The sequence below is a fragment of the Danio aesculapii genome, chromosome 19 (genome assembly GCF_903798145.1).
Source record: "Danio aesculapii chromosome 19, fDanAes4.1, whole genome shotgun sequence".
In the NCBI taxonomy this organism is placed as follows: Eukaryota; Metazoa; Chordata; class Actinopteri; order Cypriniformes; family Danionidae; genus Danio; species Danio aesculapii.
The window spans coordinates 36,488,686-36,515,647 of NC_079453.1; the positions used below are offsets into that span (position 1 = coordinate 36,488,686).

The 26,962-nt window shown below is 37.5% G+C and overlaps 1 protein-coding gene and 1 long non-coding RNA gene across 3 annotated transcripts in view; one reads left to right on the forward strand and one right to left on the reverse strand.

Annotated features, from left to right (window-relative positions):
• macf1a (microtubule actin crosslinking factor 1a) overlaps positions 1-26,962 on the reverse strand; it is a 388,147-nt gene that overhangs the window by 58,238 nt on the left and 302,947 nt on the right. The gene's annotated exons all lie outside the window — the stretch shown is intronic.
• On the forward strand, positions 16,799-20,806 carry LOC130246371 (uncharacterized). 2 transcript variants are annotated; one of them, XR_008839434.1, is made up of 6 exons: positions 16,799-17,042; positions 18,353-18,386; positions 18,566-18,630; positions 18,715-18,854; positions 18,939-19,031; positions 20,510-20,806. It is a non-coding gene; the product is annotated as an uncharacterized LOC130246371 (long non-coding RNA). The 2 variants fall into 2 exon arrangements; XR_008839433.1 differs by lacking the exon at positions 16,799-17,042 and adding an exon at positions 17,546-17,689.

Genomic DNA, 26,962 nt, shown 5'->3' on the forward strand with positions numbered 1-26,962 from the left:
CCAATCCTTCCCAATCATTTTTCCTCTGGCGGGCCAAATCAAAGGATACAAAGGGCCAACTTTGGCCCGCGGGCCCTAGGTTGGGCATCACTGGTTTATAATCTAATTAATACATATTATACCTCTTTAACATTATTAAATGTAGATGCTGAATCACTGATATGAGTTGGCTTTGAGTCACAGTTCTAAAGCTTAATTTCAAACAGTTTATTTTATTTTCAAGATCTGAGGAGAACTATCTGCTGCTGCCTTCAGTAGTATGGTTTAGTTTAATGTTTGCACAGCTTACATTAACTATCGTGCATACCCCTTAAGTTAATAAAAAGAAAAGAACTATTTTACAAACACTGAATCCAAAAAGCTCCAAATTTAACAAATAAAAGTGAAAAATATGAATTCAGACAATCTTTATATTAAAGATCATACTTTATATGTATTTAAAATAACCCCACCAAGAAAAATTTATTTTAATTGCATTTCTAAATTCCTAATGTCGCTAGTTAACACACACACAATGCATTTTTTTCAACATGCCATCATTTCTCAAATTAGAAATCAGGCTCTACCAAATGGTTGACATGTCGGCTTATGGGTAAAGTACCGGAATTAATACATATACTATGAAAAATCTGAAAATATGAAGTGTAAGACCAGTTTATTTAAAAATGTATTCAAAATAAAACATTTTTGAACACTGAATCATCTTTATTTTTTGAAGTATGCCATCAAATATTTCAGATTCTCATTTAACATGTTTTCTTGTTTTGTTTCGTTTTACAATAAACCCAAAATCAAGTGTAGTAGTGCAACAGGATTATGTTTGTTTGATTATTTTGTAAACAAACAATGCTGTGTAGTGTAACCATTATTTAAAACAGGCAAAATATGGTCAACCAATTGGTAGAGCAGGCAGTTAATTGGTTAAAGATGGCTAGCAAAAGCAGAAACTATAGAGCATGTATGTTTATATCTAAAAGATGTAATACTCATGATTTTGACTGATGTGTTAGTCTGTAACTATGCATCTACAGTTGTTTCTCTGAACAGCCGCAGGTCAGATTTCCCACCATAGCATTTTTTTTCCTAATTATAACTTTATTTCTGTTTGTTTTTCAGTGACTGTAGTAGGTTTTGTGCAGTTTTTATTTATTGAGAATTTTTTTTTTTATTTCAGTCAACGAAAACGTTTTTTTTTTACCAACAGTTTTAGTATTTCAGTTTTCATTTACTAAAATAACCTTGCTCTGAACTTTGAAATCGCTACAAAGATGATTGTGTCCACATGCAAGTAGGATGTAGCTAAACATATCCATGCAACAACAGAAAGAGGTCAGTGCAAACAACAGCTTCTCTTCTCTATACTCGTCTCTCAGGGTGTTGGGCTCTTGTAATGCAGGCCTCTGGAAAATATCTAGGATGCCTGTCATTCCAGTCAAACGCTCTCAACCAATCTGGCCAGCAGACCAATCACTCTCTTTCTCACATACACACACACACACACACACACACACACACGACCGCTTCATACTTCTCTCTTCAGCACTCTTTAAACTCTGTTGTTTCTCACTTGAACCCCCACAGATCACATTTAGCTACTGGCAGCACTCTATCTTATGACCAACCCACAACATCACTGCCATTGAAGTCTTTTGTTTCTCTCTTTCTCTCCAGTTTGAAGCACAACTCCATGTCACATGTGAGTATGCCCACATTTCATTTCATAAAACGCTAGGAGTTGACTAATATCTACCCCAAACTGAGCTGAGCTTTCTAAACATTGTTCCACACCAAAAAGCATCACAGTTAAGTTATTCATATGCAATTTCTTTTGCAGAAAGTAAGATAAAATCCATCAAACTTAATTACAGAAGCAGTCAAAAGTCTGGACACACCCAGGTGTTTCTCTCAAACGGAAGTTGTTCACTGTATCTGTAAGTCTAAGATGAAAGTGCTTTCATGAAAGGGATTCAATATTGTTTTCTGTAAATAAGAACGTGTCCGGTCCAATACTTTTTTCCAGAGGAAATCCATTATAAACTTGGAAAAGACACCCATTAAAATGACATTCAGTGTAACATGCTTAGATAATGTTTTCTTGCATATGTACAAGAATAATTTGATGACATGAAAACCCCTATTTAGACATCACAGTTCACTTGTCATAATTTCGATCCTGGATTAACATCTATGTTGATCCTGGAACATCATTTTAGTTCGACAATGTAATTCACACCTATTGCCTACTCCTGAACTCAACCATAACTGTAAATCATTCCCAAATCAGAGGGGAATAATAGTTGGATAACAATCATGTAGAAGTGCATAAACCTTTTTTCTGATTGGCTGATTTGAATGTTGTTCCAGGATCAACATAGATGTTAATCCAGCAACACGTCCTACTTGAAATCAGGTTGGAGATCACAGTTCACAAGTTTCTAGAAGGTAAAAACTACTTGCACTTAATACTTGCTTTCTACTGTATGTTCATAAATTAACTTCGAAAATTGGACATCTTGTCTTTGACCCATTCATTAATATTTTTAATGGATGAATTGAAATACAATAGTTGGAATTTAATGACTTGTTAAGTGTGTACAAACTGCTGCCTGACTGATTTGTATTTGAAAGTTCTGTGGTGTTTTAATCAAAATGATCTATGTCACACACACATTTATAAACAATGAAGGCTAAATGTGTCTTGAATACTTTCATTGACACTTTTTTAATGTTCTACAAACTTTGCACACTGAATCAAGGCATGAAACTCAATCTTCAGTCTCCATAAATAATCCAGAGCTATAAAAACATGCAACCAAAAAAACAAATAAATGTCTATTCTTCTTGAAGAAACGAGAAGCATCACTTTCTTGAGAGTACAGTGGTCCCCTGTTATTCATAGGAATTACTTTTGAAAAATAACCTGCAATAGGCGAAATCCGCAAAGTAGTCCGCTTTATTTTTTCAATTATTATAGATTTTTTAAGGCTGTAAAACCCCTCACTACACACTTTTCTTAGACATGCAATAACATTTTCAGACGTTTCTCTCTTGTTTAAACACTCTCAAAGTTCAAACCTTCGTAGAAAAATAAGTCCAGTATTATAGAATGAAACCAAAAATCAAAACCATTTGATCTTCATGTATTTATTCCGTAATGATGCCCTACAGCCACATAACTTCTACCTTCCTTTAGCATGTCCAGAAGTACAACTTTTTGTGTGATGGTTAGCATTTTCCTCTGGCTTTTGGTGCTACCGCAAGTGCCTTTGATGGTGCAGAACGCTTCTTCAACATCATGTAATCATGCAAACACACAGTCCAACACTTTAGAGTCACAGAACTAGCGATCAAAGATTTATGTAAATTTAGCAAGCTGAACAAATTCTGTACCGTACAGGAGACACGGCACATAGGAGATTGATTGACAATGGTCTACAGCCAGTCAGGATGCCATGTCAAATTGCGCTAAAAACATCCGCGAAACTGTGAGGCCGCGAAAAGTGAACTGCGTTATAATGAGGGACCACTGTATATACAAAAAAATAAATCACAGGAATATGATTTCTCTCAAACCAATGAAAATATAGCCTTTAGCCACCTTTCTAATCCTACAGAGGTCTAAAATATAATATCTCCATTACTACTCTTCCTGTCTTCACCAGTGGTAATTTCGTTGGCGAAAAACTCTTACAATTTTCGTGAAGAACAAGTTTCTACTGACGAAAACTAAATAAAAACGAATTAATGATGACCACAACTATAATAAAAATATACTGACATTTTCATTGATTAATAAAAACGAGACGAGAATGTGATTAAGGGACATTTTTTGGAAAATATCCAATCTGAATTAATCTTGGTGTGTGATGCATGACGCACACCGTATGGGGTCAGAAATAGCTCATAAAAACAACAAATCTAAAGCGACATGCCAGGGAATCATCCCGAAATGTACACAACTCAGATCTTTTCATTTACTCGTGTGTGCTTTTGCTTAACTGAAATGCTTTAGCCTCTCGCTGACCTTTAGAGAATTTACTTCGTTTGTACATTAAAAGTTCTTAAATCAGTCAGTCAGTCTGAAATTCATATGATCATGGCATTGATTTTCATGAGGAGTTTCCTGGCGTGATTCATTTTAGCTGCGGCTACAGTTTAGCTAACTCGCACTAGGTTCACGCACTGTCTGCGTCTGCCACAATTTACAGCGTACCTCTACGCCAAAACAATTTATTTAGGGCGTCATTCAGCGATGTGATTATTTCTTACGTCTGTAAGGATGTAATGATACTGTAGTGCTATATATTATCAGGGAGTCGCATACAACATACAAGATAACGAAATTGCATATTGCACTTTTATTTTATATGTACATCTTCGCTTTAGAATTCGCTTTATTAAATTAGAATTAGAATTAGAAATCTTGAGTAGATTTAGTTGACTAAAATCTTATGAAATTTAGTTGACTAAAATATGATTAAAAATAAAATTTTAGTCAAAAGACTAAAACTACATCAAAATTTGCTGTTAAAATGAACACTGCTCTTCACTTTCACCTCCTTTGTATTTCCAGTTTCTTACTGCAGCCCCTTATCACCGCTTCCTTTTCAAAAAACTATGCATAACTCAATTTCCAAGCCCAAATGTTCTTACAAGTAGATAATTAATATGGTTCCATTGATAAATACTGGCCAATTGAGGTTAAAAGCACAGACAATGAGTTCATAACGTATGTGACTGCTTTGTTATGACCGTCGCTGTGCAGACACTGCCACAGGGCTTGTTCAAACTCTTTTGTTTGCAAAAGTCTTTTATCACAGGTGTTTCCCGCACAGTCTTTTGCTGCCATTATTATCCAAACAATCAAATATACCCGCTGTTACCATATGCCATAACATCAGCGCTCCCTCCCTACCTGATTGCTCTTCCCTTTCCACTGTGAATATCAGTTAGTGTGTCTGTTTACCTGACTGTCTCTAAATCTCTACCCTGGACAGGCTCAAAATTGAGTGTGGGTTTCAGAAGTTACGTCAGACGTTTCTTCTGACGCCTCTTATTGCTCATGCAGCCCTTACTTTGAGTACTACCAGGTGTTCTGCCATAGAGACTCTTTGTTTCATGATCAAGCTGTTGCAAAATCTTCTAGCCTTATCCTCCAAATCAGCCAACGGTGCAGTGTAGAATTTCACTGGAGATGGGCCGTAACGGAGGGCTGCTCTAAAGAATTGCACAGATCTTTCCTGAAGTCTCTGGTTGACTTCCTCTGTCTTTGTGGGTATTGCGGGGCCAATAGTCTGGCCCTGCGCTGATAGGACTGACATGTCCTAATCATTTGTTTATATTTCCAACAACTTAGCACAGTGTTTCTGTGTTGCTGGTAAATGTGGCTGCTCTAACACAGCCTGATGTTTATTTTTCACTTACTTATCTCAATTGCAGAATCATCGGTCTGCAGCTTGGATAAAAAGTAGGGGTGGGGGGGATTTTGAGTTGGTTCTGCTCTGGATGACAGCCAAACCTTCAAATCAGACATTTTTTCTTGCTCTTTTAATTTTTATACCCCAACCGAGTTTAAATATTATTTGTTAACTGATCCTGTCCCATCCCTCAGTTGCTAAAATCCTCTCTACTAAAATCCAGCATGACAGGGTTCCTGCATCTGATTACATTTGAGGAGACAGGGGGTTTGAGAGAAACCACACAGATTTGGTCCAAGCAGAGAGTCAAATCAGATGTGGATGACCAGTCAGGCTGATAGAGACAGCAATGCAACAACCATCCACAGAGTTTAAAAACTAAGAGGCAGTCTCTTGGCCACCCGCCACTGTCACTGTGAAACAGAGCAGACGCCAGCCTTGTCACGCCAGCCGAGAGAGAACATAAAGCGCACACTCATATTATGTCAAGAAATCTAATATGCATTTACAAAAAACATTCCTGTCTGTTCTAAATCTCTTTCAAACACACACATTTTGCTTACTTAGACAAAGCTGTGCTCAAACAGCCAGCAAAAGCAAACATGCAAATGAGTGCACAAACCCATTTGCCTGTAACCAAACACACAAACGTTCAATAAACTACAATGGAGTAAGCATGCTTTTAACTCAACAAACATGTTTGTGCTCATGTGATTACACCTGCAATTAAAAAAAAAGAATCCAAGAAGATATATACTTCAAACTAAATACAAACACTATATAATATTCAAAAAGTATCCAATGCTTGCTTGAACCCATTTACGGTCTAAATCTGTGACCTTCCGGACCAAAAACTAAAGTAAACAAATGCAAACATTTGCAAGGTACAAAGGACTGGGAAAAAACCCTGAAGGATATTAGAAGACTTCACAGAGATACTGTTGTATCTCAGACTATTTTAGTTGAGTCATGGAGTTCAACAAAAATTGTGGATCACCTAAAATGCCCAGTCTAGGGGAGTAGTGGCTTATTACCAGCAGTTCCAAACTGTCAATCTTCAGAATGAACAGTCCAAATCCTGTTCATTCTTCACACAAATTAACTAATCGGCTTCTTTTGGTCATGAAACTGGCTAGAATGTTTTTAATGTTTTAACACTGATTTGTACGTTGAATCATAACTACTTAAATCAATGTTTAAATAAAATAAAATGTGGTCCTTTTTGTCAGTTACTTTTTAGAAACATATTTTAGATATATTGTCTTAATTGTGAATTAACAGACAGATCACAGTTTGAGAATCACTACCCGTAATTTACATATACATGTAATTATTTACTCCTGGTCAACAAAAGCACTAGATCATAGGTCTCAAACTCAATTCCTGGAGGGCTGCAGCTCTACACAGTTTTACTCCAGCCTTCAAACACAGCTGATGCAACTAATCAAGGTGTTCAAGAATCTTTTGAACACCTCAATTATTTGACTTAGCTGTGTTTGAATAGGGTTGGAGCAAAACTGTGCAGAGCTGCAGCCCTCCAGGAATTGAGTTTGAAAACTACTGTATGCACTAGACGGTTAAGAAGGGTCAACCTAGAAATACAGTTAGATTTGGATGGACTGATGGAAACAAACTTAAATAGGTTTTTTTTACCTGTGTGTCAAAATCAAGGTCATGTTTTAGTGGTATGATGTCTTCCATAGAACTTGCTTCACAGGTGGCCTCACAGTCACTGTCACATGATGTTACACACTCCTGAAAGTTTGCCTCCTTTTCTTCTTGGTTAAAGAGACCATGCAAAATGCCTGGTTCTAGTTGCTCCCACTGGTCTTTTTGTTGGTGAACAAGCTCTAAGCCTGATCCATCCGAGTCCCATTCACTATCTCCAGTCATTGATCCAAGTACAAAATCAACACCTGATCTCGTCTCCTCTGACTCATAGTCCAAATCCTGACAGTCTTCACAAGCAGAACCTCCATCGGACACAAACCGCTCAGGAGCTGCTAGGTAAACAAAACTATCGGAAGAAAGAAATGCCCCTTCCTCTGGCTCAGGGTGGCATCTTGGGAGAGGGCTAGGAGGGGCTGATTCCACTGATGGAGATGGGGGACAATCCTGAGGATACTGTGGTGGCACAGATACAGCTAAATAAACAAAACTGTCAGTTGCAACAAAAGCATCATTATCTTTGTGGTCATGTCCTGCAATTCCTGACTCATGTTTAGTGGTCAACAGTGGCAGTGGGGAAGGTGGAGCAGACTCAATACCCATATTGGGCGAGTTTAACTGTGGGTATGAGGCATCTGATTTTGGTGTACTTGTGGTTCCTTTATCTGTTTCTGCTAATTCCCACTCATGTAAAGAGACCTCCCCTTCAACAAAAACTTCCATGGAGACTGAAATCTCTTCTTTCTTTGATTTTGAAGAAGCCCTTTCCTGGTCAGTTTCCATAGTTACATGAGCAAGTTCAGAGGAAACTGCATCCTCATGAGAGACAGTCTCACAGTGACTGTTCCTAACTTCCTTTTCTTTCCCATTTTCCAAGATAGAGCACTCTGGGGACTGGTGAACACTGTCCTCAATTTCCAATCCTTCCAAAACAGTTGTAAAGATGCCAAGGTTCATATTACTTTCAGCCTCTGCATTCAAATTCTCGGGGGTGTAAATTCCATGTTGTACTGAGATTTGCTGAACCTCAGATGCCACATCTTCTTTCATAACATCCTCATCCTCTTGCTTTTCATGATCTGATGAAGCTCCGCTGCCTAAATCTGAATCACTCTCTGGTCGCTCAAAGCTCACAGTTTGAATTGCATCGGATGGAACGGTAACATCTTGGTGTGAGGTTTGAATACCGCTGGATTCAGAATCTAAAGCATCTGCATCAGCTATGAATGACATAAAATCATCTTGATCATTGTCATTTTCTCCACTAGTACAGGGAAAGCATACTTGCAATTGGCTTGGGCTTTGGTTATTTTCAACAGAAGAGCAGCTATTCATACTTTCTGGTGAATGTTGCTTTATTTGTGTTACATATGGCTCAGCCAGATCTGTGACATCATGTTCTGACGTCACAGCACAATCTTTATTATCCAGCTCTTTGACGTCACATTCATATCTTGCATCGGTTTGATCAGTTTTAATACTAGGAAAGTTGTCACAGGTATCAGAGTATTCAGAAGTGTGAGAAAAATCCTTTTGCTCAGAAACAGCTGAATTATCTGTGTCTTCCAAACACTGTCTCTCAAGCTCAAGAAAAAGTTCATCTGAACCTGCTTCAGAGCTGGGGCAAGGGGAAGCACTGGGGGCCTCTGAGCCTCCAAATCCTACAGGGGGTGTCAACAGAGGCCAGTGTCCTGATGATGCAAGTTGTTGTGTCTCCCAATCCAATAACTGTGATTGCTCTTCTTCTACCTCCCAAGATATACCACTTGTTTCACTGCTCTCCAGTTTTAACACTGCTTGCCAATTTCTCTCCTCCATCTCGAATCTCTCCTCTTCTTCTTTCTTTTGTTGTTCTCTATCCACCTCATCCTCCTCTTCTAACTCCGCCAAGATTCTGCGTTCATCTTCTTCAAAGCACAGTTCTGAGGCAGTCTTTTCTCGTAGCCCACCAGTAGGAAGGGGCCAGCCCAATAAACCATCCTCCCCACCTTCCTGACTAATACAGGGAGACAGGGGCAAACCCTCATAATTAAGTCCCTCTCCTTCTTGTAGGAAAGGTGACGGAGGATCCAACAGGTACAAAGATTCCTCATCACTGTCTTCACCAAGAACAGGGGGTAGTGGAGGCAGAATGGGAAGAACCCTCCCATGCCCCAGTGACCTTTTATTTCCTCTTATACTGCGGGGCCAGGTACGAGCTTTTGTGGGGGGACAAAATATTGGTTTCGGAGGTATTAGAGGTGCTGTGTCTTGGTCATGTTCTAGTAGCGGTGAGTCTCGCTCATTATCAGAGGTTCTAACTGCATTAGTTTCCCAGTTTTGTGGTGGTTCTTCTGAGATGCTTCTAACACACATTGGGGCTGGTGTTGGTTTAATCTGCTCTCCTTTCTTTCTCTCATTTTGCTGAGAGACACTAGGAGTAGACCGTGGTAAGTCTGAATGAGAAAAAGTAGTTTTTGTGGGTGGTTGTTCTTTCGAGGGAGAGGACAGAACAGTAACAGGTTTGTGGGACTGCATTTGAATGAGCTGTTTTTGTCTGAGAGCATGAGGAAGATGTGAAGGAACTGGGCTAACAGTGGGAGTGAAAGAAGGGGAGCTGGAGACTGGTGGAGTTTGAGGACCTCCAGATGAGACAGGAGAAGGTGAGAAAGGTGATACTAAAGGAGGCGATGATGTAGAAGAAAAAGATGATGCTATTAAAGATGGTACAGGATGGAGAGGAGAAACCGGGATTCCAGCCCCAGACAGACGCTTCTCTCCACTCTCTCCAGGTGACATCTCTAACCGCTCTGCAAATTCCGGGTAGGTAGGGGGCATGAAAGCTTTCCAGGACCGCCGATTTGGATTGTCCTTCTTGTCACCCCCTTGATGCCGCCTTTTGGTCACAACTGCTGCTCCAACTGCAGCTGAATTTGATGCAGGAATGACCACTCCAGTGCTGAGTCCTCCGACAGGTGACATACTCTGAGGGTCACCAGTGAGTTTAAGAGCATCAAAAATAACTCTTTCATCCAACTTCCTTACACCTGCATCTGCAGGTCCTCCTCGTGCAACAAATACTCCACCTATGTCAGCTCCCAATGTCCCATTGCTGGATATTGTACTTCCCTCACCACCCCCTGAACCCAAAGTGCTGCGAGAAGGCTGGCTGAGCTTTGAACCCTGATCAATCTGCTCATTGATGCGCATTGTGTCATAAATTGAGCGCTGGGGTACATAGCAGTCTTCAATATATGCCTCTTCATCATCACCCTTCCCAAGGCACCTAGGGTTCTGCCGCAAGCAGTCCGGGCGGCTTAGTGGTTTTCCCATCCCAAACTACAGCGCCCTCAAGGGGGTGAGATGGGATGGTTACTATTCCACAAACAAAGCCAGCAGTGAATATTAGAGAGGTTCAGAACTTATCCGATAGCTCAGTCCTTTTTTAGAGTCATACATGGTCATGCACTGAATTCCCAGTTTGCAATGTGTTTACAATGCTTAACATTAAGCATAAATATTCCAAGTCAGAAAATGTTCCAGCTCTCAGTCCAGGGCTACATGTTGGTATCTGCATGTGCAATGCTGAAACACAATAAAAATGTTTCCTTTGCACTGGTCTGGGAAAAGTTTAATACAGACAACATATTAAATATTAAGAGAGTATACAAAAGCGTCTTGAGTCAGATGTCCAAAATCCAAAACAGAATAATTGCATCCATTTTGGACAATAATCCTTCGTTTCCTTTTTGATCAGCTGAGTTCTAAACTCAAAAAACAAGAGTAAAAGCCAAAATCCTTTCCTTCCTTAGTGCTGCTTCCTCTTGAATCTCCTTCCCGCTGCCACAACAGGAAAAAAATCAAAGCAGAGCTTCAGCTACTTTCACCATCTCCAAGAGCAGCAGCCTAAGCTATATGAGATTCCTTTTAAGGTGAGAACTGCACACTCTGTTACATAAAACTGAGTTCGGCAAAGAAAAACAAAAAGTACCAGTTAGGAGATTTTGTCTCTCATATCCCTTTTCTACTAAGCACATAATTTAGTAGTCATAATTCCTTGAAAGTATTTCCAAAACCAAGGCATCTTGAAAAAGGTCAAATAATGTAAACTAAAAAAAATATTCATCAAAAGACACACTAATAAAAAGAGACCCACTCTTCAACAGTCCTACCAGTGTTCCTATTGAGTATTCTTTATCAATATTTGCTTCTTCTTTTTAATCCTATAATGAAGCATTAATAGAGCATGTCAGGAAGAGAAGCCATCTGTGCCTGAAATACCTCATCCTCCTCTTTTATCTAGTCCTCCTCAGCAGACAGAGCACGAGGGATTGAAATCAATAAAATCCAAATTTCTGTGACATGATCATTTTTGTACTAAACGTGAAAAGGAGGTTCTTGCAAAATTAAATAGATAAAGAATAATCTTCCTTTTATCCAGAAATTGGGGAAAATGCAAAAGGTCCAAAAGGTGTCTGTATCCAGGAGGGTTAAAGGTATGGAGATCCAGTGTGTCCAGCGAGGCTTAGAGAGAATGGAGAGTCAAGGGACTGCATCCAGAAGGCAGAAACCCAGACAGAGCTTTATTCCAAGTGCTGCCTTGCACTTCAGGCACTGTGATTTCCAGACAATCCCCGGACACACTCCCTCTTCTCTTCTTTTTTCTTTCAGTACTCCAAACACAAGTGCTCAGCTAGGCTCCACGCAAGCTACTAGCTCTTCTTTTCTCTGATTTCTTCTTGTGCAGACTTTCTTTCTCATACACGCTTTTCTCTGCGTCTGTTGTAAAGCCACTACACAGCTGAAATGGTTTGCAGCTGCTAAAAAAATCTCCCAGTTTTCCTCTCTCGTTCACTCCCCCTTTCCCTCTCTCTCTCTCTCTCACATACACACGCGCTCTCGGCTCTTTTTTTTCTCTTGCTCTTGTTCCCTCCTTTCTCTCTCTGTTTTTGTTTGAATCCAGCTCTGTTTGTTCTGTTTCCTGCTACGGTATTAAAACACAGGAAGTGGTCCAATCATGCCGGTTTCCCTTTCCAAAAAAACACACGAGACAAGGGTAGAGGAGCGAACTCAAGATAAAGTAAGAAGGAGGAGGAACCATGGAGTCAGGGGGAATGGCCAATCCGGGGATCTGACGCGCTCCTGCAGAATGACTGGATAACAAGAGCAGCTAATCACATAATAAATGCTGCATAAACTATCTTTGTAAAACGAAACAGGACAACATTCTTTCCCAAGGGTTTGGTTATATCATGTGTACAACAAGCTTCAATGATTTAATTAATGCCTCTCAGTGAGTCAATTGAGAAGTCAAAAGAGACAGCTCATTTTTAGGTTAGAGTTGCTGTATTCATTACTTTGCTGCAACATAAACCTAAATCAGCTGCTATCAACACACTTCCACACAAAAAGAGCAAATGCCTGAGGCAAAACAAAGCTCAACAGACAGACCGATAGGCAAAGTGAGAAGGAAATGATAACTAGAGTAGGAGTGGTCAAGCTGAAAGAGGAGGGAGCTTGTGAGAAGGAATTAAAGTAATAACGGTTGCCTTTCTTTCTCCCCTTAAATAAACTGCCATACGTGGAAGAAAAAACTCCCCTGCACACATTCCCTCTCGCTGCTCACCCGCACTCCCTCCCTCCTTTTTCTGATGGGCCCTCTGTAACGGCAAAACAATACAGAAGGACATACAAAAGTCTGCCATATTCACACACCCCACTTGTGCATTCCCGTCTGCTACCCTTCTGTAACACAATCCTGTCAGGAGAGAACGTAAGGGAGGGCTGGGGCCTCTGACGAGGGGCTTTAGGATAACATAACATGAAAATGAATGAAAATTCCACTACAGACCCAAAGCAGCATGAGATAGAAACAACTGGTGTGAGGAAGAGTATTTTTATTGGCATGTTGTGTTTTGCGGCTCTTTTTAAAATAGTTTTATTGCAAAGATCACATCCCAGTCTATCCTTTCTTTATATTCCTTTTCAGGCAGTAACAATGAATGTGAACTGAAAGATAGAAAAACTCCATAAAAATGTAATAAAAGTCAATAAAACTTGTATAATATACTAAATCTTCTGAAAGGGCACCGGGACAGAACTGTGTGTGGGTATAGTGTGTCCACAGTCATATTGAGGTGATATAAACTCAAAATATATACGTTTTAAATTTCCTGACGTTAAAATAGGATGCCACATGATCTTTGTAACGACATTGTGTGTGACTCATTGCAGAAAGACTTGAATTAACTCCACAACACATACATTAAATAACCATTGGTGAAGTTCTTACTGTAGTATTTCTCACAAACGTTACGTGAGATCTGCTACTTTCATGTCTGTCACTGTGCTGTTTATCTGACGCAGCCGAGGCAGAGATTAAGGCACACTCTGAAAGGCACGTGGGAATGGTGGGTGGTGAGAACTAGCTTTAAAGGCACAGGAAACAAAAACAACTACATTGTGTTTGAATCAGAAAATTATAATGTTCTGAAAGATATAATAAATAATGTGATGGGTGTTTTCAGCTGAAACTGTACAGACACATTCTGGAGACACAAAAGACTTATTTTAAATCTTGAAAAAGGGGTAAAATAGGTGCCTTTTAATTTACAAGATATATTTGTGCGACAAACAGACAGAATTAGGACCACACAATATATTGTTTCAGCATCGATATCAGCAATAGTCACATCGCAGGACATCAAGCAATTTAAAAAGTGAATTTAAACAATTTGGACACAAAAAATGTGTTTAAAATTGTGTTTAATTATACAATGAAGACTATATAGTGTTTTTTTTACATTTGATTATTGAATTTCACTGTTTATTTAATGTTTTATCTTTGTCCTATTGTTTTCATCTGTCATTTACTTTATTTTGTGTGTGTATTTATTTTTTGTGCAGATTCACTCCCCTAAAAAAAACATCCCAATCAGTTTAAATTATGCATTCTTTCCTAATGATTGTAAAATTATATTCACAATCGCAATATATATCACGGAATATTCACAAATGCATTATACAACGCGGAATATTCACAAACGCAATAAATATCGTGGAATATTCACAATCGCTATTTATAACGAGGAATACTCACAATCGAAATATATATTGTGGAATATTCACAATCGAAATATATATCGTGGAATATTCACAATCGAAATATATATCGTGGAATATTCACAATCAAAATATATATCGCAGAATATTCACAAACGCAATATATATCGCGGAATATTCACAATCGAAATATATATCGTGGAATACTCACAATAAAAATATATATCGCAATCGATATATAATATTCACAATCGTGACATTGTGGGTGACTTGTTGCAAGACTTCAAGACTTGAATTATCTCCACAACAAATACATCAAATAACCATTGGTAAAGTTCTTACTGTAGTATTTGTAGGATTGAAGCACACTCTGACAGGCATCACAGAATATTCACAATCGCAATATAGATCGTGGAATATTCACATTGAAATATATATCACAGAATATTTACATATCACAATATATATCACGGAATATTCACAATCTAAATATATATCGTGGAATATTCACAATCTAAATATATATTGCGGAATATTCACAATCAATATACATCATGGAATGTTCACAATCTCAGTTTATATTAAGGAATATTCACAATCGAAATATATATCGTGGAATATTCACTAACGCAATATATACCGCAGAATATTTACAAATGAAATATATATCACGTAATATTCACAAATGCAATATATCGCAGAATATTCACAATCGTAACATATATTGCAGAATATTCACAATCAATTTACATCATGGAATATTCACAATCGCAATATATATCACGTAATATTCACAAATGCAATATATCGCGAAATATTTACAATCGCAAAATATATTGCAAAAAACTAAATACTAGAATAACAAACTTTTTCTAAATCGTGCAGCCCTAACCAGAATAAAAAAACTGATTTTATATGCACTTCTCAGACAAAGAAATCATACTAAATTTTATGTAATCAAGTCCCAGCTGACAGGCTTCAAAACCCTTTCATTGTGATTGCATGGAAAATCCTTCATAAATATTATGTTCAGCGGAATCTAAGAGAGAAAGTCATATGCATTTGGGATCTGTCTCAAATAAGGTCAGCGAGTAATGAGTAAACTTTGATTAAACAAACACAGAATGCACGTCTGCTAATTCTTTGTAGCACTCTACATAAGAAGCACAAATACATGCAAAAAAATTGAAAAATGCATACGCTCACACATGGAGAGGGGGAGGGGCTTGTTCATCCTCAGTGATCTAACTGTTGCTCTGAAACACCACACTCCTCGTGGCCTGCATGTCAAGCAAGCTAAATACTCTGTCTTTCTTATAAACTCTTTCCCCTCTGTGTCAGTTGGGTTGCAGCTGTCATGGCTGCTTCCAACACAAACCTCCGACAGAAACAAAAGAGGTTTGTTGTCCACTTTGCTGGTGCTTGTGCTCTCTCCCTTGATCCACATCAAACTAGAATTCATTGAGCTGTGTTACTTGGCTAATTTAAACCCAAACACACGTGCATCCCAGACACAACATGCAGATAATAGTAATACTCAAATTCATTTGTATAGGAGACAAAACAATGAAACCTATCCTGTCTTTGTAACTCGTCTAAAATGTCCTTGTATCAATTAAATTCATGACTGGTGCACCCCCACACTACTTTTCCTCATTCTTTCAGTGACTGGTCATTTGGCCGGTCACGCCTGGTTAAAGAGTCACAGTCTTGACTCAGACAGGAAGAGGGAGGGGTTCAAACCCCAAAATCCCCTAAACAGACTCTCTGGTTGGACCTGGACTGAATGGAATAGGTAATACTCTTCTAGTGCTGTATGTTTTACTAAAATGGCCCCCATTTAAAGACTGATGTTCATTCAGCAATTGCCTCAACAGAACACCGGTTGATAATGTTTTCGTTTGACTCTTGCCCACTCCTACTCTCTCTCTCCCCCAGCCTGATTGTACTAAAAAGGTACTGAAAGTCTCATCTGTTTGTTTCGGTTGTTCATCAACCCCCCTCTTTTCTCGTTCCCTTTGCCACACTGGTTACTAGGTAGCACGTCTCTCATTTTCTCTATCTCAGCAGTAGATTTATAATTAACCACCAGGCTTTACCTGAATGACTCAATGTGTGCATTGTTCTCTCTCATCGCCACAGACATAAAAGCCATATGGAGCAGAGGCAGGAATACAAACACCTCTGTTAAGAATGACAGAGGAATCTGGTCCTGCCATTGCTATTTAAGCAATAAAGCAAGTCTTCAATGTTGGCATAAACACTTACACCATAAACCTTTAGTTTAACATTTACCAAGGGTGTTATAGTTAACAACAACAAAGGAAAAACGAAAACTACAATTGAAAAAACACTTTTGTTAACTGAAATAAAAATAAACTTGAGTTTTTAAAAAAAAAACTAGAACTAACTAAAACTGTATTGTGTACATAAAAAATTTACTGAAACTAACTAAAATTATAGTAAAAAAGTCCTTTGTTTTCGTCTTTGTAAATGTATTTAATACAGACTGTAAGCCTTTAAGAATTTACTTGGCGCTGCCGTACAGCACCTCATAGTCTGTAATCCTGATGCCATTGGCCAGATCAAGTCGGTCCTCCTCCAGTCATCCTTGCTGTTGCTCCCGTGCACTGTAAAAGCGAATAGTATTCCTTACTATGAAAATTCTAGTGTGTTTACTTAATTTTAAGCAAATTGTTGAGTTTACTAGAAATGTATTAGTGTTACTGACATAGTAAGGTATAAAGTTCCCATAACTAATGTAATTTGAGTAAAATTGCTTATAAGGGCCAAGTCATGCTGTTACGCATGCGTACTGGGTGGTGATTTCCCATCCCCCATCTCGATTCACAACCCAACCCAACACTATCGTCGAAGGACAGGATTTCATATTGAGATGTACTGCAGTAAATCAAGGTAAACTTTTCATTTTATTTACTTTGATTTTATTTGTATAGTATCAGTAATCTGTTTATTTCCTGCACTTTGTGTATTGTTTGCTGTTTTGTGAACTTAGTTTTTTCAGCCCATGATGTTGCGACTAAACGTTTTGACCTCTGCACGTTATTTGCAATACTGTCTACTTTACTAGATTAGCTATTTTCAGCGTCCTAGTTCCTTTTAATAACTATTAATAATTTGTAGAAATCATTTGTAAAGTGGCTGTTTTGCTCTTAAAAAAGCGGGCGCGCCATTTCAAATGATGAACTGAGAGAGCGAGAGCGCGCTCAGTGTTGCCAGATTGGGCGGTTTTGAATTTGATCGTGTACTTGCAACGCTTACAACGGCTGTGATCTCCCAAGGACAAGACATCCTCGCCCCGCTCAACTTCAAAACAGGTTATAATATTCTCCAGATTTTTGGACGGTGTTTTTTGGTTTTCAGCGGGTTTTAGAGCTGTTTGTGGTTGGGATCAGTCAGCTACATCTGGCAACACTGCGTGGCGCAATCCATTCAAATAGATGTAACGTTTAGCGGCTCATGACCAGACCAGTCGCTTTTTTTTCCCACGATCGCCGGGATTTTTACAACATTTTAAAGCAGTTTCAGCTCAAAATGGACCCGTAAGTGTCGTTAGTAATTTAGCATTTCGATGCGATTACGATTCGTGTCACTTTATGAGGCAGATACATATTTACACATGATGCTAAAGGGTGCTTATGCTAACAATCCCTATGAAACTAAAAGTTAAACTTGTGAAAGTGCGAGAGAGATTGAAGAACACAGACAAGTCATATATTGTAAAAATCGCAGTATATATATTATTTGTCTTTTTTCATGCCGTTTTGAAGAATTATCCCAGTGTTAACGTTACATTTACCCCAATGGAGTGTTTTTGTATTGCTGTAATGACAGTTAAATCTGACCAGACGCGACTGAATATGTGTGACGGATACGTTAGTGATGAAATGGTGGCTGTTAACTTATGATGACTCGTATAACCAAGCACAGAAACATCCCTTTGTTAGCTCAATGTCACACAATGGCATCAACAAGCCTTTGTTATAAGCAAAGTTTCTGTTAAGAAACTTTAAAAGTGTAAACGGGCTTTGCCAAGCCTGTTTGTTTGCACTTTTAAAGATGGTTTCACTTATTTAGGGCAAATACATTTGAACAAATACAGTGTTGTTTGGATTGTTGCATTGAATATTGTGATGCATATTGTTGAGTGGTATTTGGTTTGTAATATCGTTATACCCTTTATTAATTTTTTTTTTTTATTTTAGACTACCAGTTTGTGAGCTGATATGCAGTGGAAATGTAAGTTTTGCACCTGCACATCAGAAAAGTGCACAACTTTTTAAACACTATTAAAATGTTACATCTGTTGCTTAATGAAATTGCATTGTATCATTGCATGTGTTTCTGATTACTGTTTTCTTTGTTTCAAAATTTTGCTTAGCCATGTCAATAACACTTCACGTTTTTGTGCACAACAGTGACATCCAGAAGGAAGTCATAAAAAAAACACCAGCTGATACAAGTGAAACAAATGCTGCAGAGGGTTTGTTTCCTTTTCAAAACTTTGTGTAATTTTGTGAAATTGTGTGTTTGAATGTTATTAACGACTAATAATGTTTTTGATTAGATCTTTGCAGAATTCACTCTAATATTAGGAAGAAATTTAAGATCCGAGTTCAACGCTGAATTGGACACACACTGCTCGTTTGAAATTTTCAGAGAGAAAAAAGAAAACTAGATGAGATTTTGCAACAAGTTTATTCAAAGGTATTTTTGGGACATCATCTTTGAATCATATTTGCATTTCATTGTTTCCACTGGGCTATAATGCATGTCTTTACTTTTTCACAGTCATCTGATGTAATGCTTGTCCGCACAGCAGTTCTTCCGGGTCTTTCAGTCCTTTTGAGGGATGAGTCTAAAGATTGTTTCTGGATGTGTTTTGTAAGTAATATTATTGTTTCTGCTTTCTTAGACTGGAAATGAAGCAGTCATTCTAGTTCCAGTCACTTCCAATTTTATGAAAAATAAATAAATAAAACAAATGCAATTAGTGTAAGTATTTGAAAGTTAGAGGGATGTTTTATTATGGCCTTTGGAGCAAGAGCATTGCCACGTTGCAATTACAGCAACTTGTGACATCACAGGGTCAGTTAGCTTCATAGGCCAGTGAAGTAATGAATGCATTTCTTTCATTTTTAAATGCACTTGTTTTGAAAAAGAGGAATATTAGCTTGAAAAATAAAGTTTTAATAAGTGTAATAGCTATGTAATATATTGAGAGTAATATAATTTCTGTTGGATGAACCTGCTGGATTAAAATGTAAAAAGATAGTGTTTAAAGCCCCAAAGTCAAAAGATGCTCCGTATAATAGCCAACCCTGTGAAGTCACCTGCTGTGGGATTGTAGATGGCTGCACGCTTGCTCCAAAAGCCATACTAAAATATCCCTTTACTCTAAAATAAATATTTATTAATAAATTGGAAATCAGTGTGCTAAATAATGCAAACTTGACTGACTGCTTAAATCTAGCAAAACCAAGTGCATTCATGAATCGGTTCTCGGTTTATTATAATTTTTTCCCCCAAAATATATTGATTATGTAGCACCAAATGGTCTCTCACACATTTGCATTTAATTTCTTGAAAATGTTTAAAAGGTCCTTTTAATGCAGTTTGTTATTACATTACAGTGTTTCTTTAATTAAAAAAATTTAAAGTTCCTATAGAATAGTGTCATGTTTTAAGGTTGGAGCAAACAATATTTGGTATATGGAGGAGTTGGGGCTAGGGTGTCACGATACTGGAATTTGGTACCAATTGATGCAGAAATTTTCAAAAACATTTTAAGCACTGTTGAGCACATTTTTAAACAGCACTGTTTTGCCATTGTGTTCACATGCTCAACAGAAATGACGCTCAAACATTAGCAGGAAATGGATGTTTTTTTTAAATTTCAATATCGATTGGTACCAAATTCCATTATCATGACAACCCTAGTAGGAACAGTACAGGCAAATCTATTACGTTGGTCTACATTGAAGGAGTAGCAAAGCAAGGCGTTCTTATAAGAAGCATTTGAATGTAGTTAATTTATTGTACACTGTGGACACTGAGTGAAGCCTCCTGCAGCTGCTGGACAGTCATTATTTTTGTCTGACTTTGCTTGTTGGTCTTGGGGGGGAAAAATAGATCCTGAAAAAAAGTGCTTGATTTTAATTAAGTTGTGAATGTGTGTAGATTTAAATAGTCATGGTAATAAGCAACTAGTTAATAGGGTGATTGGTCCCTATACTAAAGTATTACCAAATTAAGCGCAAGGAATTGTAATGTTTACACCTATGCTTTTGGTCTCCTGGCCACTACATGCTTTATTAGTGTCATTTAGAATATCAAACTTATTTTTCTTTCTCTATTCATAGGATGTGGATGTAGAGTCTGACTTCAGTGCAGTAGATGTTGGCCTGCTGATTGTCTTGTGTGAAGATATCTAAAGGACCTCAATGTGGATGCAATGTGGGCCATTATACTGGAAGGAAAAGTGGTTATGGATGATGTCCCTACTTTGCCACACGCAGTAGGTCTGCTTTTTTGCTTTGATTTACGCACTGAATTCGGACTTCCCAAAGACTACAAGCAATGTATTTACTCAACGTGTGTTGCTTTAGCTGGGAGGGAAGCTTAATGTGTTTTTTTTTTTTTTTCTGCGAGAGCCTATATGCTGCTGTGTTAAATGTTTAAAGGTTCTGTTAAAGGATTTTCAAACATTTAAAAAAAAAATTCTTTGTTTGCTTTTGCCATGTTGCTGTTTGCAGTGTTACGTTTAGAATTGCAGCATTTTTGGTGTTTAAAACACATTTTTTACCTAAAAAATGTATTGTGATTCATAGGGTTGTCAAAAGTATTGAGTTTGGTACCAATCGGTACTGAAATTTAAAAAAAAGTGTCGATTTCACACTAACATTGCAAGAACTGATTGGCCATTGTGTTCACATGCTCAACAGATATGACTGATTGGCTATGAAGTTCATCGGTTTTACCATTGTTCACCAGGTGCAAAGATACAAAGACACTGGATTATTTCAAAGCACTGTCGATTAGTCGATCCATCAGCAGATAGCTCTTATGTCAGCTTATAGACAGATCAGCTGATCGACATGGCTTTGAAATGCTTCAGTGTCTGTGTAACCTTGTTTGGACTGTGCATGTGAACACAGTGGCCAATCAGCGGTGTTTAAGAACAAGCTCTGTAGCGCTCAAATATTGGTGGGAAATGGATGTTATTAATATTTCAGTATTGATTTATACCAAAATTCAGTACTGGTACCAAACTCAATTCTTTTGACAACACTAATGTGATATTTTCTGTAGGAAAATCTAAACTTCACAGTCTAAAAAAATCAGCTTTAAAGCTAAACATCTGTTCCTCTGTGAGTGTCTATTTGCTGCCATGTTTAAAGGTGCTGGTGCAATGGCATGTTTAATTACACTAATTTAAGTATCTTTTTTCCCCAAGTATTTAATTATATATATATATATATATATATATATATATATATATATATATATATATATATATATATATATATATATATATATATATATATATATTAGATTTTCAAACATTTTAGTAAGCTTGGGGGTTGTACTTTTTTTTTTTATTATATTTTTGTCTGCATTGCTGTTACAGCACTTTAGTGCTCTTTAGAACAGGTTTTTCCAAAAATGTATTGTGTACAAGTGTATTGTCATGCTAAAATATCATGTTTATTGTGAAACTGCTCTTTTTGTAAAATAAAATGTTTACATTTAAGACCTGTATAATGTCATTACTTGTAAGTTGAACTACATATTTTATGTTCAGTTTAATTGAAGAAAATGTGGAAACCGATTGCACGTAGTTTCTTTAGTTGACTTTACTTAAAATGGTGGATTAAAACAATGTTGACACTACTAGCATTTAAGATGTTAACTGAACATGATATAACAGTATTAGTTAAATAGAGTTAATAAAGTAATCTTACTATAAAACCCTAAGTAAGGTTACTAAATATTCAAGAGTATGTTAACTAGAATTTTCTATTAAACTAACTTGATTTTTACCAGTTAGTTTACTTTAGAAGTTTTAGGTTTCTTACTTTAAAGCAATAATTAACTAAACTTAAGATTTCCTTGTAAGTTTATATTGCAAAAATAAGGCAATCGGTTTCCAAACTTTTTTTAAGTAAACTGAACATGTTAGAATTTACAGTGTGACAAAAACAACGACTGGACATGACAGCAGCACGATGACGACATTAAATACGACCCAAGCAGACACTTAAAATTATTACTTCAACACATTTGTGCCCAACAATGGGTTTTATTTCTGTATTAGTAATCGCGATCCTGTACTAAACGTTCTTCTTAACCGGATCTTCTAAGTGAACTGGTTGAACTAATACAACAAATTGAACTAAATCATTTGAAACAATTCGCATCTCCATTAACGTTAAGCACTTATCCACAAACAACTTAATTTTTACATGCCTGATACCCCCCTCTGACTCAAAATAAACCAATGTATACTGAGTTATTCAGTTATTAGAACAGTACACTGAGATCAAATTTAAGAAGCGGTGAACCGATAATACTGCACATGTGTGATTCAGCGAACCAAACACAAACCATACATAACAGCCTGCTGTGACTAAACTAAACAACTGCAGTGCGGGTAAACCGAGGGCTAAAATGAGAGGATCTGACAAAACGTAAGTTTATTTCATAACAGAAAGTCATAAGTTGGGTTGCGAAATGTAATAGTAAGAAATCTTTCAGATCATGGTGATGTTTTAACTGACTGAAATTATGATTGCTGACTACATATTTTTGATTTGTTGAATCCAAACTTGGGAAGATTGTCACAAAAGATGCGGTTCACGTGTGTATCAAACCTCAGAAGCAGCCTTGCACACATATTTTACTTAAGGCTGCTATCTTGTGGGGTGTGGTAATTAAATTTGAGCAGGAGTAGATGGTAGTGCTTGATGGTAGTGTTTTTGTGTCAAATAAATGTAGTCTATCTTTGGTTGAGTTTTTATTATACAATTATTATTCTGATGATTTAGAATCTTGCACCTAAAAAATATCCTTATTAAAAAAACCTAAATAACACTGAAACTAATAAAAACTAAACTAAAACTAAGCAATTTCAAAATATAGAAACTACAGTAAGACAAACTAGTAAATTTACCTCTAAAAACTAAACTGAATTTGAAAAAGTCAAAACGAAATAAAAACTAAAACTAATGAAAATACAAAACTATGATAACCTTGACTTCATATCTGAATATCATTAAAACTATTTGTTATTTTGTAAAAATCAGACAACTCTTGTTCTCACATTTGCTCGTCCGGTCATTACGCTGATTATTATCTTTGTAATTATTTTCGAATGCCAATGGGGTAACCCTGTTGACATAAAGTTCCTATTTATTTCTGTTGGTGAGCTAATTGAGGTAACTGGAAGGGAAAGTGGGCTATTCTACGGAATGCTGAAGTAATGCACAACAGCTGAAACAATATCAGGCAATGGGAACGGCTGGAGAGAGCATGACATAACACGCATACACCCAGATGCCAGTGTGTGATGTATAGAATGGGGTCAATTTAGAAAGAAATAAAAATCTGATTAGTCTAATCGTGTTATCCTAATTGAATGAACTCCTTAGCTCAATTATTACTAAATTTTTACCAAAATGGTAGGTTTACATAACGTTACTCTGAGGTAGAAAATGGAAACTACATCAGATTGATATTAAAGGTCACTGAAAGATGGCATGATAATATCACAAAAAGCTATCTGAGGCAGCAAAAACATAATCATGCCCAATTACAAGTCTGTTAGGTAACAAAAATGGTTAGTCACTGTCGGCTAATGTTAAACTGTTTTTTTTTAAACTGAGGTGCCAATGTTAGCATCAGTTAAATTTAATTGTAGTTTACTTTGCTTTCTCTTTACTTTCGTGGACAAGGAAAGGGTGTTGTTAAGTGCAAAGATTTGTTTTAAAACTATTTCTAAATTCAGTTCTAATTTCTAGCAAACGAATAAATAAACAATAATAATGAAATGTGGTCAAAAATTTGAGTTATATCCAAACACACGTCCTATTCTAATGCCCCATATGGTGATGCACACGTCTCCAAAACCAGACAGGTGGACAAATCTAAGCTTGTTTTTATTCAAACCAATAAAAATATGTATAAAAATAAAAAATATAAAAATTTTAATATAAGAATTTACACTGTAAAAAATGCAGGGTTCCACACAATTCATTCATGTTGTCCCAACACAAATGGATTAAACATAAAAAAATTAAGTTGTCCCAATGAAATCTCAAGAATTGTGTCGTTTCAGCTCATTTTAATTAAATAGTTTGTTAAAAGTTAAAGTTAAAAAATATATATTTTTGAGTGTATAATAAATAATACTCATAATAATAATCATTATAATATTATACACATGCAAATTGTCATAAAAAAATCTGAAAAAAGTGTGTATTTATGTACATCTTGTGTGTATTAAGCTTTTGAACCTGCATAGGCACATAACTAACGCGATCTTAGACCAGCTTTCAGTTGGTCAATGGAGCGGTCTATTCCAGTTCCTCAAAATAGCAAAGCACCAACAATCCACCTTAACACACCTCCTTTATAGACCAGCCCACCCATGAATTCTCAAAGTGGTGCAAATGGATTTGCTATTTAAACAATGTGGCGCAAAACGTAAAAATTAGGGTTGCATTGGTCTGAAAATAGCAACAAATCGCACTAAATGCGTCGAACACTTTATTGCGCCTTATTTCACAACAAAAATGAGAAAACGAAAAAAATTAAATATGATGTGACGTCAACAAAATCATTGATACACTTAGGTGGAAGAGACAAACTGCAAGCTGTGGAGGTCAAGCTGAGGATCTTCCAAATGCAACTTTTGTCACGGTTTTGGATTTAACTTACAGCTATGCTTAGGACTAACATCAAAAAAACTATTATGATTTTACAAGGACTTTAATTGTTTTTGTCACAACAGACTTAACGCAAATTATAATTTCAAAAACCTCATACAGTTTTTTCCCTGCACTTTCGCCAATTGGTGAACTTTTATTCCTCGCCACTGGCTTGCTTAGTTTTGGGACTTGTGGAGCTGCCCATCGATGGATTTGCTCTTAAGTGTTTGGACTTTTAGCAATGAATCTGAACTTAACTAAACTAAACTGAACTCTGAAAACTGAACTGACACAGTTTCAAATTACTAGAACTTCTATGTTAAGCTGCTTTGACACAATCTACATTGTAAAAGCGCCATAGAAATAAAGATTATTTGAACAGTAGTCTCACCATGTTATATAATTACTATAATAACATAATTTATTGAACTCTGCATCACTTTATAGCAACAATAATAAATCCATTCTTCTATTAGTGCTAATCTACTTCATGTGACTTGGAGGCCACAAGATTGATGAGTTGGAGGGAAACCCCTAAGGTTTGGGTGGGGGGCAGGGCAGGTCATGACACAGTCTGCGCAGTTGTTATTGCAGAAGAAAAGCGGTGACCACAAACTACATAAAAAGAGGCTGATAAAAATAGAGAAACCAGCAGGAGTGATGGACGGATGGAAAGAGTATAAGGAGTGAAGATATAAGCGGCGAGGGTGAGGACAGCACAGACAACCTGATGTGATTTAGAAGCCATTCCCTTATCCCAACAGCCCTGCGGAGGAATTCCCAGTTGGACGGGAGGCCCTCGTTTTACTCCAGTCTAGCACTTCATCCCGCCCCGCCGGCTCAAGCTTCAGCTGCTTTGGGACAGGGCACCATGGGACCGCACAGGGGTACATAAGGGACAGGAATTTTAGGCAGAGAGGGCAACCAACCACACCCTGCTTATGTGAGTGTGTTCGCAGGGTCGAGGGTGGGGAGACAGCTGGGATGCCGGACGCTCCACATGGACTGGAATTAGAAACATTCTCACACATGGACCTGAGGACACACTCCCGCAACATACAAACACACCTTCTGTGTCTACATGTCATACTAAAGCACACGCCAACGTGCTGCTAAATATGAGGATGTGTTTCAACAGAAAGTGGCAGGCGACACTGCCGAGTCCTGAAGTCACAAGTGAAAAGTGGCCCTCTCCAAAACCATTTCCACGACATCTCAATACGCTCATTGTTGAGCAGCTAAACAATGACACTGACTAATCTGACACCTTCTCTTAATACCCCATGCCCCCCGCAGCTGCCCCAACGGAGCTTACACAACAAAAAAACCCTCTCAGACACACACACACACTCAGGATCACCACCCTCCCTTCTCGCCCCCTTTGAGCAATGACATCATTTTGGATTTGGTGTCTTTGAAATGGAGTCTGGCTTGCGTGGAGAGAGACGAAAATGAGAGCAGACGATCTCATGGCAGACGTGAGGGCTGTGCTTAAATTTATCTCTAAAATGTATCATTGCAATGTGATAGACGAAAGGAGAGAAATGGGGCAGTAAAGACGGGAAAAAATACGACAGGCGCTTGCAGCCAACTTGGACGAATCCCAAGCATGTCTTTTTGAACATTTTATTCATCGTTGTCCTGTCTTCCCCTTTGTAATGAATGAGATCTCATTCCTCGGTTTTCTAAAAATAAACACAAGACTGTAAATACATACGGCGGGGTTCAAAAGTCCACTTGTAAAAGTGCTTTTATTGTGCACTATTTTATTTGGGATATTCTTCTGTTGCAAACTGTGCTCACGCAGCATAACTAAAGAACAGTTCACCCAAGATTGAAAATCTGCTAATAATTTACTCCCCCTCAGGCCATCCAAGAGTCTATATA